The sequence below is a fragment of the Centropristis striata genome, chromosome 1, assembly GCF_030273125.1.
Source record: "Centropristis striata isolate RG_2023a ecotype Rhode Island chromosome 1, C.striata_1.0, whole genome shotgun sequence".
In the NCBI taxonomy this organism is placed as follows: domain Eukaryota; kingdom Metazoa; phylum Chordata; class Actinopteri; order Perciformes; family Serranidae; genus Centropristis; species Centropristis striata.
Window position 1 is genome coordinate 5243001 of NC_081517.1, and position 16037 is coordinate 5259037.

Here is a 16037-nt window from a genome sequence, read left to right on the forward strand (position 1 = left end):
AATGAACGGATACCATAGAATATGGTTACACAGTAAAACAAATACTTAAAAAAGATACCTTGCAGTTCTATAAATGCATTCAACATGTGGCAGTTATTTGCTGGCATAAATAGCTGTTGACTGAATCAAAGTCGACGGGAGACTTAACAAGATGAGTTTGCTGCATAATCTCTTGTAATCACTGGTGTCTGATACACTGAAACTCCATTATTAACAGATACACATCAACATTTACAGGCCTGTAGAGATACAGTGCTTATAAACTTGCCAGGGCCGTCCTTGGAATATAAGGGGGACACAGTGTTCACAGGACTGAGACACGATGTCTGGCTGCATTGATGCGTCCTCAGGGGTCACTGATGATGATGATGATACACAGAAAGGTTACAGCAGAAATTCTGTGCTGCTCATTAATATCCCAGAAACACAGTTCCCCAACCTGACAGACCGTGGTCTTCCTGTCAGGTAATCTTTAAATCAGGACAAAAAAACACTATTGTTTACTGCAGCGTACTCTTAACTGTAACATTTATCCGCTCTACTCTACTGCCCTTACTTTTTAACTACGCAATGTTTGACTTGTGCTTTTTATTATTTTATCTCTTTTCTTATCCTGCTTCATCTTATTTTATCTTATTTATATTTTTATTTCTATTTCCCTGTTTTAATTCACTGTTTTTACCGTTTTCAATTGTGTCTTGCTGTTTTAATGTGTATGTAAAGCACTTTGAATTGCCTTGTGTTGAATTGTGCTATACAGATAAACTTGCCTTGCCTTAATCTGTGATCCAGGAGACAAAGGAAAGATCCACTCCCATCTCTGTGAGTTTGATTTTGAGTATGTTAAATAAGAGCATCATCGTGTTATCTTTCAATGGTGATGATAAAATAGTGCTCTGGAAAATGAGTTATGGAAAATTGTTCTCACCTGGAGTTTAATCATACATTTTTATTATAATATTAAAAGAGAATTAGGAAGACAGGTAGGAAATAACTGAATAATCTGCATTCACTACTGTAATTACTATAATTAATCAAAACACTTTTTTTTTTAGTTTTTCCATTTTCTGCTACTTTATATTTAATACATTTAATGTCTTGTTACTTTTCGGAGTCAGATTAATAATGCAAAAATATAATCAACAAATAAATGATGATGTATCAATAGGTTTAAATAAGACTTTATTGACTGAAAATTCACAAGCAATCCAGGAGAATATACAGCAGCTGAAATTAGGCCCACCTTCATCAGCTCCAACATTAAATATGTACATGCAAAAGCATATTTAAGCGGGGGAAATAGACAGACATATCTGGTTTTACAAATGAGTAGTTTAATTTTTGGTAATATAACTTCAGTAAAAAGTGTTTACTTGTTGTATTGGAACTTTTGCTTCATTAAAAGAACTGTGTATTTCTCCCACCATTGCTAAATATTAACATTATATAATGTTAAGACTGGTAGCAACTGACTTTGAGCTTATTTACTACAAGCTGTATATCAAATTAAGTCAAAGTGTAACTTTAAGGCTTCCTAAAGAAGCAGCAGCACTTTGATCAGATATCACAGGTTGGTTTCATTTACATATGAGGAAGCAACATAAAACTGGACCACTTACAGAGTGAAACTTTGATCTTTTTCCAGCTCCTAACTCCCCTCTTTCCGCCTCATCCTTTGTTGTGCTAGATTTCTATTTACTGAACCGCCACATAACATGTTTTTGCCTTAACGAGCAAAAAAGTCTGTCAGATATTTGCTGCTGCTGGAGCTACACTTAATGAATGTGTCTGTCTATATACGGTCAGCAGGCTGGCTTAAACTGAAAAGGTTAACAGTAACATATTGTCAGGAAACAATAGAAACTGTCACATCTGTCACAGCTTCTGACACACCTGCAGCATCTCTGTGGACACGTATGCACACAAACACAGACAGATGCACAAAGAATGAACAGTTTTATGCAATGAATTCCTTTCTTGTCATTCAATTGATATTTCAACATGCTTTATAATCATCAGCTGACAAATTAAAAACTAGAATTAATTTGCATTTAAGTAAAAACTCTTTTAACATCTAATTAATCTATTTCTGGAACACATTGCTGCCTCTCTGTAGTTTTATATCAGTGCAATGTCCTGGATCATCTAACATTCATTCATTCATTCATTCATTAACCTTAACCGCTTATCCACAATCGGGTCGCGGGGGGCTGGAGCCTATCCGAGCTGACATATTTTTATTTATTTATTTTAGTGAGATGTTGGTGTGGTTCTTTTGGCATCATCCAACTGGGACCTCCAGCACTCATTGGGGCCGAGTGTGAAGCGGTTGGGATGAGAGTCAGCACCTCCAAGTCTGAGGCCATGGTTCTCTGCCGGAAAATGGTGGACTGCCCCCTCTGGGTGGAGAGAGGTACTGCCTCTAGCGAAGGAGTTCAAGTATCTCGGGGTCTTGTTCACGAGTGAGGGTAGAACGGAGCGTGAGATGGACAGCCGGTTTGGTCAGCAGTGATGCGGGCGTTGTACCGGACCGTCGTGGTGAAGAAGGAGCTGAGCCTGAAGGCAAAGCTCTCGATTTACCGCTCCATCTACGTTCTGACCCTCACCTATGGTCATGAGCTTTGGGTAGTGACCGAAAGAACGAGATCGCGGATACAAGCGGCCGAAATGAGCTTCCTCCGTAGGGTGGCTGGACTCAGCCTTAGGCCTCGTTCAGAATGCCAGCCAAAATCCGATTTTTAGCCCATCCAGTTCCAATCCATCCAGGAACCAGGAACTGGATGGCTCTTTTGAAGTCTGAACAGTCACAAATCACATGAAATCCGATTTTTGCAGACCAGATCGAAACCACCTTCGGGAGGTAGTTTCAAATCACATTTGGACAGATGTGTCTCAGTCCGAACCGTTCCAAACACTCAGATCGGTTTTGGTACGCGTAGCGCGGGCAGCATGGAGACGAGGTGTCCACCGGCAGCCGCGTCCGACTCATGCGGGCCCGACGGGGGCGTCCATCCGCCCGGTTTCTCCCCTGGTGCGTCTGAGATGTTCTGCACCTCTACTGGACAGTGATAAGGCCAATATACTGAGGTGACCTGCCTCCATCATGTTTGTTGTTGTTGTTCTTGTCGATGTCGCAATTATATGACGTCAGACGCCGTGACGCCGTTACTACAGCAACCTGTCAGATCAGTCAATAATGTGGCCCAGTCTGAACAGAGCCATATCCGATTTGGACACTTGCTAGAAACAGTGTGGACAGTCAGCCCCAAAAATCGGATTTGAGTAGGAATCTGATTTGAATCAGATTCGCCTGCCATCCGGAGGGAGCTCGGAGTAGAGCCGCTGCTCCTTTACGTCCAAAGGAGCCAACTGAGGTGGTTTGGGCATCTGGTTAGAGGTGTTCCAGGCACGTCCAACTGGTAGAAGGCCCCAGGGAAGACCCAGAACACGGTGGAAGGATTATATCTCTCTCCTGGCCTGGGAACGCCTCGGGGTCCCCCAAGAGGAGCTGGAAGTTGTGGCTGGGGAGAGGGACACCTGGAATGCGCTGCTTAGCCTGCTGCCCCCGCGACCCGGCCCCATATAAGCAGAGGAAAATGGATGGATGGATAGTGAGAGCAAAGTGAGTTTATCTGCATATAGTTTGGTCCCCAAACTGTCAACAAACACCTAATTCTCTGTGCTTCCTCACTGTTCATACAGATGTTACTACGTTCATTTGCACACCTGACCGCCATCAACACTGGTGCTTCAGGAGCAAAAGAAGGGGGGTTGTTGGGGGCTGTAGTTGACAGCTGGAGATGCTTCATTTTTTCAGTGATTCTGGAGTCTGTGGCACTCTGCCAGGTCGTCCCTGGAAAGTTTTCAGATTAAATATATGAATACTGATAAATGAATGCTAAGTTTGTTATTAATTGCATTTATTTTATGATTCAGGTTTTATCAATCATTAATTATTTACACAAACTTTTTTATAGGCCTATCATGTTTAAGTCCCAGGCTAGGTTTTTTTATTGTTGTTTTTTTTAATGCTTTTTATTATTTTGCTTTTTTACTTGATATATGATTCATTATATTTCATATTTCTACTGAAAAAATATTTAATGAATATTTACAAATTCATGTTTTATAAAGCCTATAGTTTTGTGTTTTGTTCTGAAATGCACGTCAAATTAGATGCAGAAAAAATAGACATGTTATCCTGATGCCTATAGATTCCTTAGATCTTCTAGTTTCGCTAAATATCGATTCTTGGCAGCCGTGAATCGATATAATATTGCCACGCAAAATATCGTGATACTATGCTGTAGGACAATAAGATTGGCCTATTTAATTTCATAGGCTATTTTTATTTAAGATATTTTTTTTTATTTAAATGTGCACTTTATGGAGCTTTGCTTTTTAAAAAGGTACTCCTGTTGTATTGTTGGTACTCCTGTTGAGTATTTACCTTCACTTAAATAAAACGTTTCAATAAAACTACTTATGACATGTCATATCTGACTTTGACTGAACATTTGCTCTCACTTCCCATGAATCGATATAATATTGCCATGCAAAATATCGTGATACTATCCTGTATCGATTCCCCCCCCCACCTCTAATATTTAATGCCATACATTACCCTTCTGTTCACTCACTTTGCATTTGCTAATTGATAAAAATAAACTATTAACATTTCTATTTTTGAAAGTATTCTTATTTTACAGCATTTTTTTTACACCTGCCTGATACTTTTGCACAGTACTGTATATATGAAGGGGTCCCTGATATATCCTCAACCTTGGAAAGCCTTGGCTGAAAAATAGATTGAGGACCTGTGAAGTGTTGGCTGTTGGTTTAGATGTGATTGGGTGTGAGGCTGAACATATGTGTCTGCCAGTGAAAGCCAGAGAGAGATATGAGGCCAGTGGGAGACTGCAGCACAGCAAACAGCCCACAGTACCATGACTGTTACATAAACTATGTTTGATGACAGCATCATTTTGTCTCCCTTTGGCTCCCATTAGGTGGAAAGAGAGAAAGTGACTGAGGTGGAGTATGGGAGCAGTGAGACACGGAGCAGAGACAGAGTGAAAGAAGGCGAGAAAGTGCAAAAGAGGGAAAAGAAGATATAAAAAGAAGTAAAGGAGCAGAGAGATTGAGATAGCAGGTGTTTTGTCAGCAGGTTGTGCCGTCCTGTGGGTGTTAGGGAGAGTCCTAATGAAATAAAGGATATATTCAATCACTGACCATGAACAAACACAGTCATTAAGAGCAAGTGATTGCAATAAACAGGCTTCGATCATCTTATTACTTGTGCTAATTTCACTGCAGGGAACAACAGGAGCAGACATCGCATTAAGCTAGAGTCGAGCTTGGCTCGAATTAGCTCCTCACTAATAAAACTTTCAGCATTTCAAAATCTTTTTACTATTTTATTTTCCTTTCAACAGTGCTGGGAATACGCATGTGTTATTCAATATATATACATTTTGCAGTAGCTCGCTGTTAGGGCCCAAAAAATAAATAAATATAGCACATTTAATGACTGCAGATATACCAGAATGATTGTTGATAAAGAAGAAGACAAACTATTTCCCTTGCCATTTATTTTAAATTACATTTTATTTTTGAATTGTCACATTGCACCAACAAGATAAGCTCCCTGACTGCTGAGCTATAAACACAAGGGTTTAATATTCTTTCCATATTTTGTAAGATATAAATGTATTGGGTTGTTTGGCTTGATTTAGATCTGGACTGCAACTCCTGCCCGAGTGTAAGGGAGATGCACATTATATACAAAGTAAACAGGACTTCAGTGACTGCAGTGGTATCTTTTACATGACAAGTCTTGAGGTAAAAGTACAAGAGTATGATTATCTAAATCTACTGAAAGTAAATACAAATGAAAGTACTTTTTCTGCAGAAAGATGCTACCGTGACAGGTGCTCTGCCATATTTTTCCTTAGTAGCTGCACTGCAAAAAAGCCAACTTGTATTTTTTGGCCTAAAACAGTGATTTAAGTTGGTAAAACTTGGAAATATAAATTACTGACATTTAGGGCAATAATGTAAATTAGCACAACAAAGGAAGCCAGTTGTCTGCTCAAAAACAAGTTGGTGAGTTGTTGTTACTTATATCTTTAAGTTGGGGTTCAAAACAGTTCAATTCCGAGTTGAGCAAACTCAAAAACTTTTATGGAAGTTTGTTGCCTTGAAATTTTGAGTTCACCCAACTTTTCTTTTTCTGCAGTGTGGTTGCTGTGAGGCTAGTGTAGTTCAGTGGTTCCAACAACAATAAAAAAGGTCACAAAAGGGTCACAAGATAAATCAATGGGGTAATTAGATGACTTATGGGGCACTAAAGAAGAAAAAACAATCTAATTTCTTTTGGGCTTTTCTCTACTTTCTATAGGTTTTTTTTAAATGAAACCATCTGTGAAGTTAGAGATGAAATGTCTCTTTGGTAACATTTAACTAGACATCTGAAAGTTGAAGAGGGGCCCCAAATAGACAGATTTTTGTTTTAGTTTACGGTTTTTTTTTACGTAGGCCTATATGTTTAAATTTATAGCACAGCACCGCCCCAGCCCACCTCGAGTGTGTGGAGAGGGGCCACACCTTCCTTCGGGCTTCTTGGTGTCCTCATCTCCGCCGACATCTCCTGGACAGAGAACATCACAGCAGTCATCAAGAAGGCTCCTGAGAGTCCTCGGGAGGTACGGTCTAAACTCCAACCTGCTGCTGACCTTCTATACTGCATACTGCATCAGAGTGTGGTACGGCAGCTGCACTGAGGCTCCAGAGAGTCGTAAAGGCAGCACAAAAGATCATTGGCTGTCCTCTCCAATCACTGATGGACGTCTATACCTCCCACTACCTCAGCAGAGACACCACCAAGGACAGCTCTGGCTCTGACCTGTTGCCCTCAGGTGCATCAGGTCCAAAACAAAAAGATTCAAAAACAGATTCAAAAACAGCCCTGAACTCTCATATGCACTGATCTCATACATGGACACACAGACTCTCTCCATACACTACTGAAACACTTTCAAAACCTTCCTACTGTGCAATATTTTTTCCAATGTGCAATATTTGTCCCTATAATTTGCAATATATATATGGGTGTTACGTCCCAAATTAAGGTTCGGAAGTAACCATTGATGTTATATTAAAAAAAACAAGGGAAAACCAGGCAAGCTGAGTGAAAGAAAAATATAATTTAATTATAGACGGCGAACACAAAACTACTAGCCAATGGACAGCGACAATAACCTAAAATATCTTCCAACTAAAACACTGAGGACACAAACCAAAAATACAAGGACCAAGCTGGTTCTCCTTAGGAAAGCAAGAAAACAAAAGAAAAACAAACACAAACACAACACACCTCCAACCGTAACAATGGGTTAAAACGTATATCTACCTCCATTTCTTGCCCATGTTTATATTATATTGTATATTTTTTTACATTTACTTGCCTATGTTTATATTGTATATTTTTATATTTTATATATATTACTTTCACTGTTGCACTGCTCTTTTGAGATGGCTTTTGATCTCATTGTATATGCGTATAGTGACAATAAAGGCTGTCTATTTCTATTTATTTATAATGTCTAATTAAAAAGCAACTGATAATTATACCTGTGGGATAAATGTAGTAAGAAAAATACTACAATACTTCCCTCTGAGATGTAGTGAAGTAGAAGTAAAATTTAGCATGAAATGGAAATAGTAAAGTATTTGTGCTTAAGTACAATACGTGAGGAAATGTACTTAGTTGCATTACTGAATACAATGTATTTCTTATATAGGAATAATAAGCACAGCTACAACAATATTGGACCTGGAAGTTCGTGACAGCCAGTTGAACCAGTATTTTCTCTTCTAAAAGCTCTAGCTGATACTTTGCTTATACAATCTTACCGAGACAAACCGAGCCTGTTTAACATTCTATACAGAGCATTCAGCCCCTCAACCTGAAATTATTATTCCTGAGATGCCAAAAAGGCTTTTGTCAGGCTTGAAGAGTTTGGTTCTGGCACAACTTTCTGCACTTGGATCTAAATGTTATACTGAGAGCCCAAAGCCTCTGAGCACACTACTGATATCATCTTTTAACTTCTTCCCTCTCCAAAGAAAGACAAGGCAAGGCTGCCATTTGTCTCCTTTTTTATTTGAATTAGCTATCAAGCCCATTGCAGTTGCTCTTGCTCTCCTCATCTTGGAGTGATGAGGAGAGAAATATAATACAATACAATACAATACAATACAATAAATCTTTATTATCCACCATGGTGGAAATTTGCCTTCGGCTCACCGTAAAGATACAGAATTTCATTAAAAACATACAGCAGTTGAGAATGCAGTTAAAACATAGAATAAGAAATAAAAAGACAATTCAGAGCAGTTCAAAGTTAGTGCATCACTTATGTTGAGTTGAGTTGAGGAGGCGAGTAGCGTTGGGGATAAAAGATTTTTAAAGGCTCCCTTAACCCTCTGGGGTCTATGATCATGCCGTCCTGATCAGATCACGTGAAATTTAACAAAAAACATTCAACATTGACATTCCGAGGTCATGTAAAACGAAAAACATCATAATAAGATAAGATAAGATAAGATAATAATTATAATATGTCATTTTGCACAGTTTGTTTTTGAAGAGTTGCAGCGAACAAGGGAAAAAATGCCTATAAATATACATGTTTTTATGGGACATTTTTGTATATAGTTTTATTATATTTAAATTTCACCTTTTTTATGTTCATATATGCATCCTATGTTTACATTTTCAAGTTCCAAACAGTTCATTGAGCATATTTGTGGATTTTATTGTAGTAAATAGTATAATTTTTCAACTCAGATTTCATGATTTTTGTGTATTTTTGGGCTTAATATGTTGATAAGTAGGTTAAATCCCAAAAACACTTGTCAGATCATATAGGTGAAGAAAAAATGGATACCAGATATAGGTTTAGTAAGCATTTTTTATGTGGTACATGAAGGGCAAAATCGAAAGTATTCAAAAAGGACCAAAATAGGCTCAGTCTGTGTTTCCTGGGAATCCACAAGGTGTCACTATGCAGATGATTTGCACCTTTATATTTCAAACCCATATATCTCCGTGCCTTACAAGAATAATTCAGTTAATTAAATAAACTAACATTCACAGAAGTCATTAAACATAACTATTACTAGACTGCAGTATAACAGACTTTACACAAAAGATTATGTTACTTACTTGGCTTGATTTAAATGAGCATAGACTTGTCAGTTGCAATTATAACAAAAAAGAAGTGATGGTTTTTGTGGGTATATGATGTTTTATGGCACCACAGATGGAGATTTAATGTATCATTTTAAAGTCAGCATCTGTCTCTTTGCTGTCTCTTTCATCTGTCTCTCTCTGCAGCAGCCCAACCCAGGCCTTTGAAAAAGATGAGGAAGATTTCCCAGAAGTCTCACAAAAAAAAGGAGGGGGAAAAAAAGACACATCTTGATGGACCTTTGCTGCAGCGTGTTTCTGTTCTATGAGCCACATCTAGTCCAAATGTACCAGATGTTCAGGTACCGGACCACTTATCGTCCCTGGGCAGGGCTCATGGTGGACATGGTGTTAGACCGGCCTTCCTTGCTTCATCAGCACAGCTCAGCATGGCCAGAGCCAACACAGGATGCAGCTGCCACTAATTTATTTATAGACATCGTATATTCTTGTCATAGGGATTATGTACACCTGTACCACCATACTGCCCTACAAAGACTAACCGCAGTAACTACATTTTTGGTTGAAATTGAGTTTATAACTAAAAATGAACTCCTTGTTGTCTGTTTAATCTTGTGACAAAGTTTTAGATTTTAGTTTTGCTTTATTTCAGAGAAATAATGATATAAAAATTGCAGTAATGTCAAAATTCAAGTTTAAACCAAAGCAGACCGCAGTAAGTTCACTTAGCACGGTCTGATTTTCTATCTATCTATCTATCTATCTATCTATCTATCTATCTATCTATCTATCTATCTATCTATCTATCTGTCTGTCTGTCTGTCTGTCTGTCTGTCTATATACACACACATACACACAGTAAATCTGTTTAATTTACAGTAAAATACCGGTAGCTGTGGTTGCCAGAACTTCACCGTAAAAAAGTACAGTGAATGGGTTTTATACTGTAAATTTAAATGGAAATATAAGCAAAAATTGTAAATTAGACTGAAAAATCAGTAATTGTGACAATATGGTATTTCTCCATTAGTTTTACATGAAAAGTATATATTTTTACAGTAAAACTGTGTGTTCCCTACAGTTTCTGTACTATTCCTGGATTAACAGTAATTTAAAGTGTCTGCTACGGTGAGATGCAATTTTTAATTTTACGCCCTATTTCTGTTTCTGTGTATATATATATAAAGCAGACCGCAGTAACTTAACTTTGACTGTGATACAGTGTAGCCTTGAATTTCTTCATGGTGTTGAATAGTGAAGACAAGAATAATATAAATTTTAAGTTTATTTGATAGGGAAATTATTTTTAAAAATATCTTTTTTTTGTGGCATTTTTCATGCTTTATTGAAAGTGACAGATAGAAAGCGGGAGACAGAGGGGAGGCCATGCGGCAAAGGGCCCTCAGGTACGTTTAAAAAAAAACTTTAAAGTAGTTTTTCTCAGTTTTACCCTTTGCGTAGTTACTGCAGTTAGACTTTGTAGGGCAGTGTAGAGATAGAATCATCTTGTGCTTCTCTTGCAGGCCCGTTCAGTCTGAATATATCAAGTTGCTTGAGACAAAAAAGAGATAAAAGTTAGGCTTGTACTTGCTTTGTGATCAATAAGTCATAACCAAAAACACCAAGGACCACTGCTTTGCAAAAAAAGAAAGAATATTAAATAACTGGGCTTAGCACCCTTGTTTTGACTCATAGTCTTCTCCATGCTGTGTACAAGTCGAACCTCTCCTTTTTTGGTCTCATGATATGTCCTTGGATCCAAAAAGCATGTTTTTAAGCCTGCATTTGTGAATTAGCACTCCTTATCCAGTCAACTGGCATTTGTCCTGTATGTAGGCTAGTTTTCTCAGTACAGCTGACTTACTAGCAATGCTATCTGCTTCTACTGATGCTTATAAATACTGGGTTGCAACATGCTAATCTTAGAGCATGGTTTTAAAATAAAAGAGTTTCTATTTTTATGAATCCCTGCAGCAAGGAGTTTTTCCTGATTTCCAAAGTGTGCAGGTTTGCTTGTCCTCATTTTAAGCATTTCAAAAAGATCCATTTCTGGCGTTTCTCGGTCTGTCAGCAGAAGGGACTTTCAACTTCTGACATATTTGATGCAGCTTCAAGCCTGAAATGTCAGCATGAAATTGATGAGGGTTTTTTTTCTCCAAGTGATATGCTACTGTCAATTTCTGAAGTGCTATAAATTATTCAGCCAAGGAAGTATATTATATAAAACCTGCATGGATAATCTCAGGAAATGAATACACAACATCTATAAGATGTTTAAGTTTGGATCAAATGTAACCAAAATGTGCTTTGGATGATAATGAACAGGTGGTTAAAGACTGTATGCGTCTGACACATAATATATAACTTCACTATCATGCTGTCATTTTTACATAATGTGCTTTTACAACTAGGATCATTATTATGGGATGTTATTTCACTTACAATTAGATACTTTTTTAACCTGTTAACCAAGTACTTTTGTTCCTTTAAAGTTGGCATCCCAGATTTCCTGTCAGCTATAGGATTTACATTTTAAAGTTTACTGGCATGGAAAGGCAATATAGTTTAATGGGAAATGGATATGGTTCATGTGTTCCTAATAGCATGAGTAATATCATGTGCCGTGCAGCCAATAGTATGCCCTTCTGCCTTTCACTCGGCTTCACTGGAGCCAAAGAGAATCATTATATTCTCGGAAACCACATTCACTGGAACTATACATCTTCTTATTGAATTTCTATGCATTCCTATTTTAATGTTATTAATTATTTATATTACCTCACTATTCAATCGAGACCATAAACTCATTAGGACAATTTTCAGATTAAAAAAAAATCAAGTGAGAAGTAGGATCATTTTCTCATGGATGTCATTGGATTTTTTTTGCAACCAGTGAAGTCGCTGTCAGGCCTGGCTCAAATTAGGACTCAGATGCAGAGCAGGAGAACTGATAGTCTCTTTATTTTTCAAAGAAGGCAGCAAGAGTAATCCACACAAGGTGAAAACAAACAGGCTATGAAACTCCTAAAGCTGAGCTAGGAAATAAAAACAAAGAAAAACCACTTGGAGGGAGGAAAAACACTATGAGCAATCTACGCTAATAAATAAAACTAAAAGGTCCTAATTCGAGTTACGGGGCTTGATATCTAATCTAGGAAGGGGGTAAACTAATAAATAAAAGGTTAAACAAACAGCGAAAGCAAAAACAAAGAAATCTACAAAACTCTACAATGAACTGGGAAATAGACTAAAGGGCGGAAATTAAAATGAACACAAAATCACTCCAAAAGGGAGGGAAACAAAACGGCTGAAAAGAGAAACTATGAAACTAAATTGTGTTAAGTATAGTAGTAGTAATAGTGCTAAGCTGACAATAAACTACAAAGAAAAATCACTCTTGTGAGGAATACTCAAAAAGGCGAAGCAAGGAAATCTGAGGCTGTGGTATGAACGAGAAAAACGGGCTGGTATGGTGACGGGGTCAAACACACTTGCACAAGACAAGGGAAAACGCAGACTATTGGAACACATGGAGGGAAGGGAGCACCATGTGAACACAGACTATTGGAACACATGGAGGGAAGGGAGTACCAGGTGAACAGACTATTGGAACACATGGAGGGAAGGGAGCACCAGGTGAACACGGACTATTGGAACACATGGAGGGAAGGGAGCACCAGGTGAACACGGACTATTGGAACACATGGAGGGAAGGGAGCACCAGGTGAACACGGACTATTGGAACACATGGAGGGAAGGGAGCACCAGGTGAACACAATCTGTAATTAGGGGAGACAATCAGGCAGATGACACACGGGGAAGGGCAAGTGACCTGAAACAAGAGGAGAGTTCCTATTTCAAAGTAGAACAGGAAATGACAAGACCAAAACACCAAAATAAAACACCACCTCACCGCGGTGTGACAGTCGCCCCCTGCTGGCCATTTAAAAGAATGCAGGTTTAAGGCACTTCCACATTGACTTCACTTTTCTGATTTGGAGGTTGTTGCTTGTATGGATGTAGTTCAATACTGCATTGTTGTTTCATATTTGTTTCTAATAAATTGATTAGTGGACAGTAACATTGATTCGATAAAGAATTTTCATGTTTGTTTGTGGTTAAATGGAGGTAATCATAGAGGTTAAAGTGGTTGTGGAAGTAGAAGATAAAATCATTTAATAAAGGTCAAGGTAAAGTTTTAGTCAAGGGGAATAAGCAAAACATTTGAAGTGAGATGGAAATGGACGTCTACAAGGCTGACCTGGCCTCGTGCTACATTGTGCTTTTTAAATGTCAAAGTATGGCCTATTTGAAGTCTTGTCTCCTCCTCTTAATGTTTTGTGTTGGTGGAATATATCCGGTTGACTGACTGTCTTACTCACTGTGCACAAAACACATCACTTATAATTTTATAACATTTAAAAAAATGTGAAGTTAAGTTCCTCTTGCTTTCCAGAGCCAGAATGTCAATGGTGCAGTTTGTCTGTCAGCAGGGTTAAAGAAGAACTACTGGCCTGATTTTCATGAAACATGGTGCAAGGGCATAGCAGCATGTGACCTCTGTAGCTTCACTCAACCCCTGCCCTTACACTTAACTAGGTTAGGTGGAGTGCCAATTTGGCAGGCAGGTATGTGGGCCCCCACACCCCCTAAGTCTTGGCGAGACAGCCCTGGCCACTGTGGTTAAGACTCAGCCTTGATGGTATAAACTCTACTTGGTGAGCTGTCAAGGTGCCCCGCCCTCCTTCAACTCAAGGTGAGATATCAAGACTGGTCTCCCCTCAAAAATGTCCATTTAAGGCGTTTGTACATGCAGCAAAATACGACTCAAGTTTATGTTTTAGACTCTCTTTAAATGGCGGATGTCGCACTTGGGTTGGGAGGGGAGGTGGATGGGTCGAGCAAATTCCCAGTACATGTGGTTTGTTGTTTACTTTTCAACAAAAGTAAACAACTTTTTACATAACTTCCGTTTTTCTGTAACTTCTGTGGCTCATGTCACCATCATAACTACTTAACTTCAGACATTTATGTACATTTAATTACTGTTTAAACTTAGCCTGGCTAATGCCTGACTATATGACAAATGAGATCTAGTCTAGCTACCACCAATTCATTTTTCTGTAGAGGAGGCGTGGTTTACAATCCTTCAGAGCCGTTTATTGGGTGCCACAAATGTCTATCATAAGTGTCTGTACATAGCTCTTAGCCAATTGTATCAGTTAAACCAGATGACGTATGTAGAGCGACAGAAATTGATGTTTACATAGCCAGACTAGCCCATCTCTACTTTGGGACTAAAATGCTCAATTCTGCTTCTGCAACGTTTTTCTGCAGCATGTTCTGACTCTGACTGCTCTGTAGTTTCAGCTCACAGTCTACCAGCAGTGTTGGTGTGTGTGTGTGTGTCTGTGAGAGAGTGTTGCTTGCTGCTTTGCTTAAATAATAAACGTTGGCTCTAAACTATCTAGAACACTGTCTAAAGCTAGATCCAAAGAGAGCTTCGCGTCTGCTGCAGCCATGTTGGATCGGTAAGAAAACTACAAAACCACAAACTTCTGTCTGTCCAATAGTACGTGTCCCTCCCCATTCTGTGATTGGATCCCTAAAACAGGGCTAAGAAACTGCTATAGACACCAAACTGTCTTTCAGTTCGAAATGAAATCAAGCGCAAGGCAGTATGGGTATGCCCAGGCTAGTTTAAACTCGTCTTTTATAACGCTTTACCAGCACTTTTCCCCCCCTAAACCAAGGTCAGTGGTTTTGTAGCCTAAATTCACAGAAACTGCAGTCTTATTTACAACCACGAACCGTACATGTATGTATAATGACGTGTGTGCTATTTTCAGAACACCCCGCGGTACCCTGAGCTGTAAAATGCTCATATTGACCAACACTCATATGTGTCATTATGGGTGGTATTGGCAAACAGTCTAGTCCGTCGTTTAGGTTGGAGATCTTGTTGGAAATATCCAATGTGTTCTGCAGCTAGTCCCTAACTGTGTGGTTTTGTGCCAAGCATTTATTTTTTTTTGTGCTGAGAATTTTCACTGAAAACAGCCGTCCTTACTGGAAGCAAGGTTGTTGAAAGCAGAAAAGCAAACCAGAACATAAGAGTAACAGGCTGGAAAACCAATAGAATAAGCTGAAAGACTCTAATACACTCTGTACAGCAGAGAACTGCAGAGTCACATTATCATTGTCTGTGGATTCATTACTACGATCGACACCTTTCACATACAAATAGTCATTACAGCATTCTTTTCAAAAAACTATTATTTAGAGCAGCTTTAAAAAATGTTTTATCATTAATGTTCTAATGAAGGCTAGATTAAATGTAGTGTAAAAAACTCAGCTTGGAATGCACTAAAATATGTTCATTTCCTTTCACTGAGAGAGAAAACACTCTTCTACAATGGATTCACATACTAAAACAACAACCCAAACTAAACTAAACAGCAACAACTTTAATTATGGTCTCAAAAGAATTCAATAATTTCGATTTCTATACTGCATTTCATCAGGAGTTGTAATTATCCTGCTTTTAGCCCTTTTACCTGTGTGATCCCTGTGGGAAAACCATGCAAGTGTGTTGTTTATTGATGTTATATTGTTTTTATGTATGTATGTTTAGAGACATACACATGGGACATGGGGGAATTTCTTATGATTAAAACATCTGCTGTATTGCCTTTGTGTGTGTGTGTGTATGTGTGTGTGTGAGTGTGAAAGGGAACAGGCAGTGTTGGTGTTGGATTCAATATTCATTAAATGTCCTCAGTCTGCTGACCTTTTCCTTCCTCCCTCCCTGAGTCCATGCTTC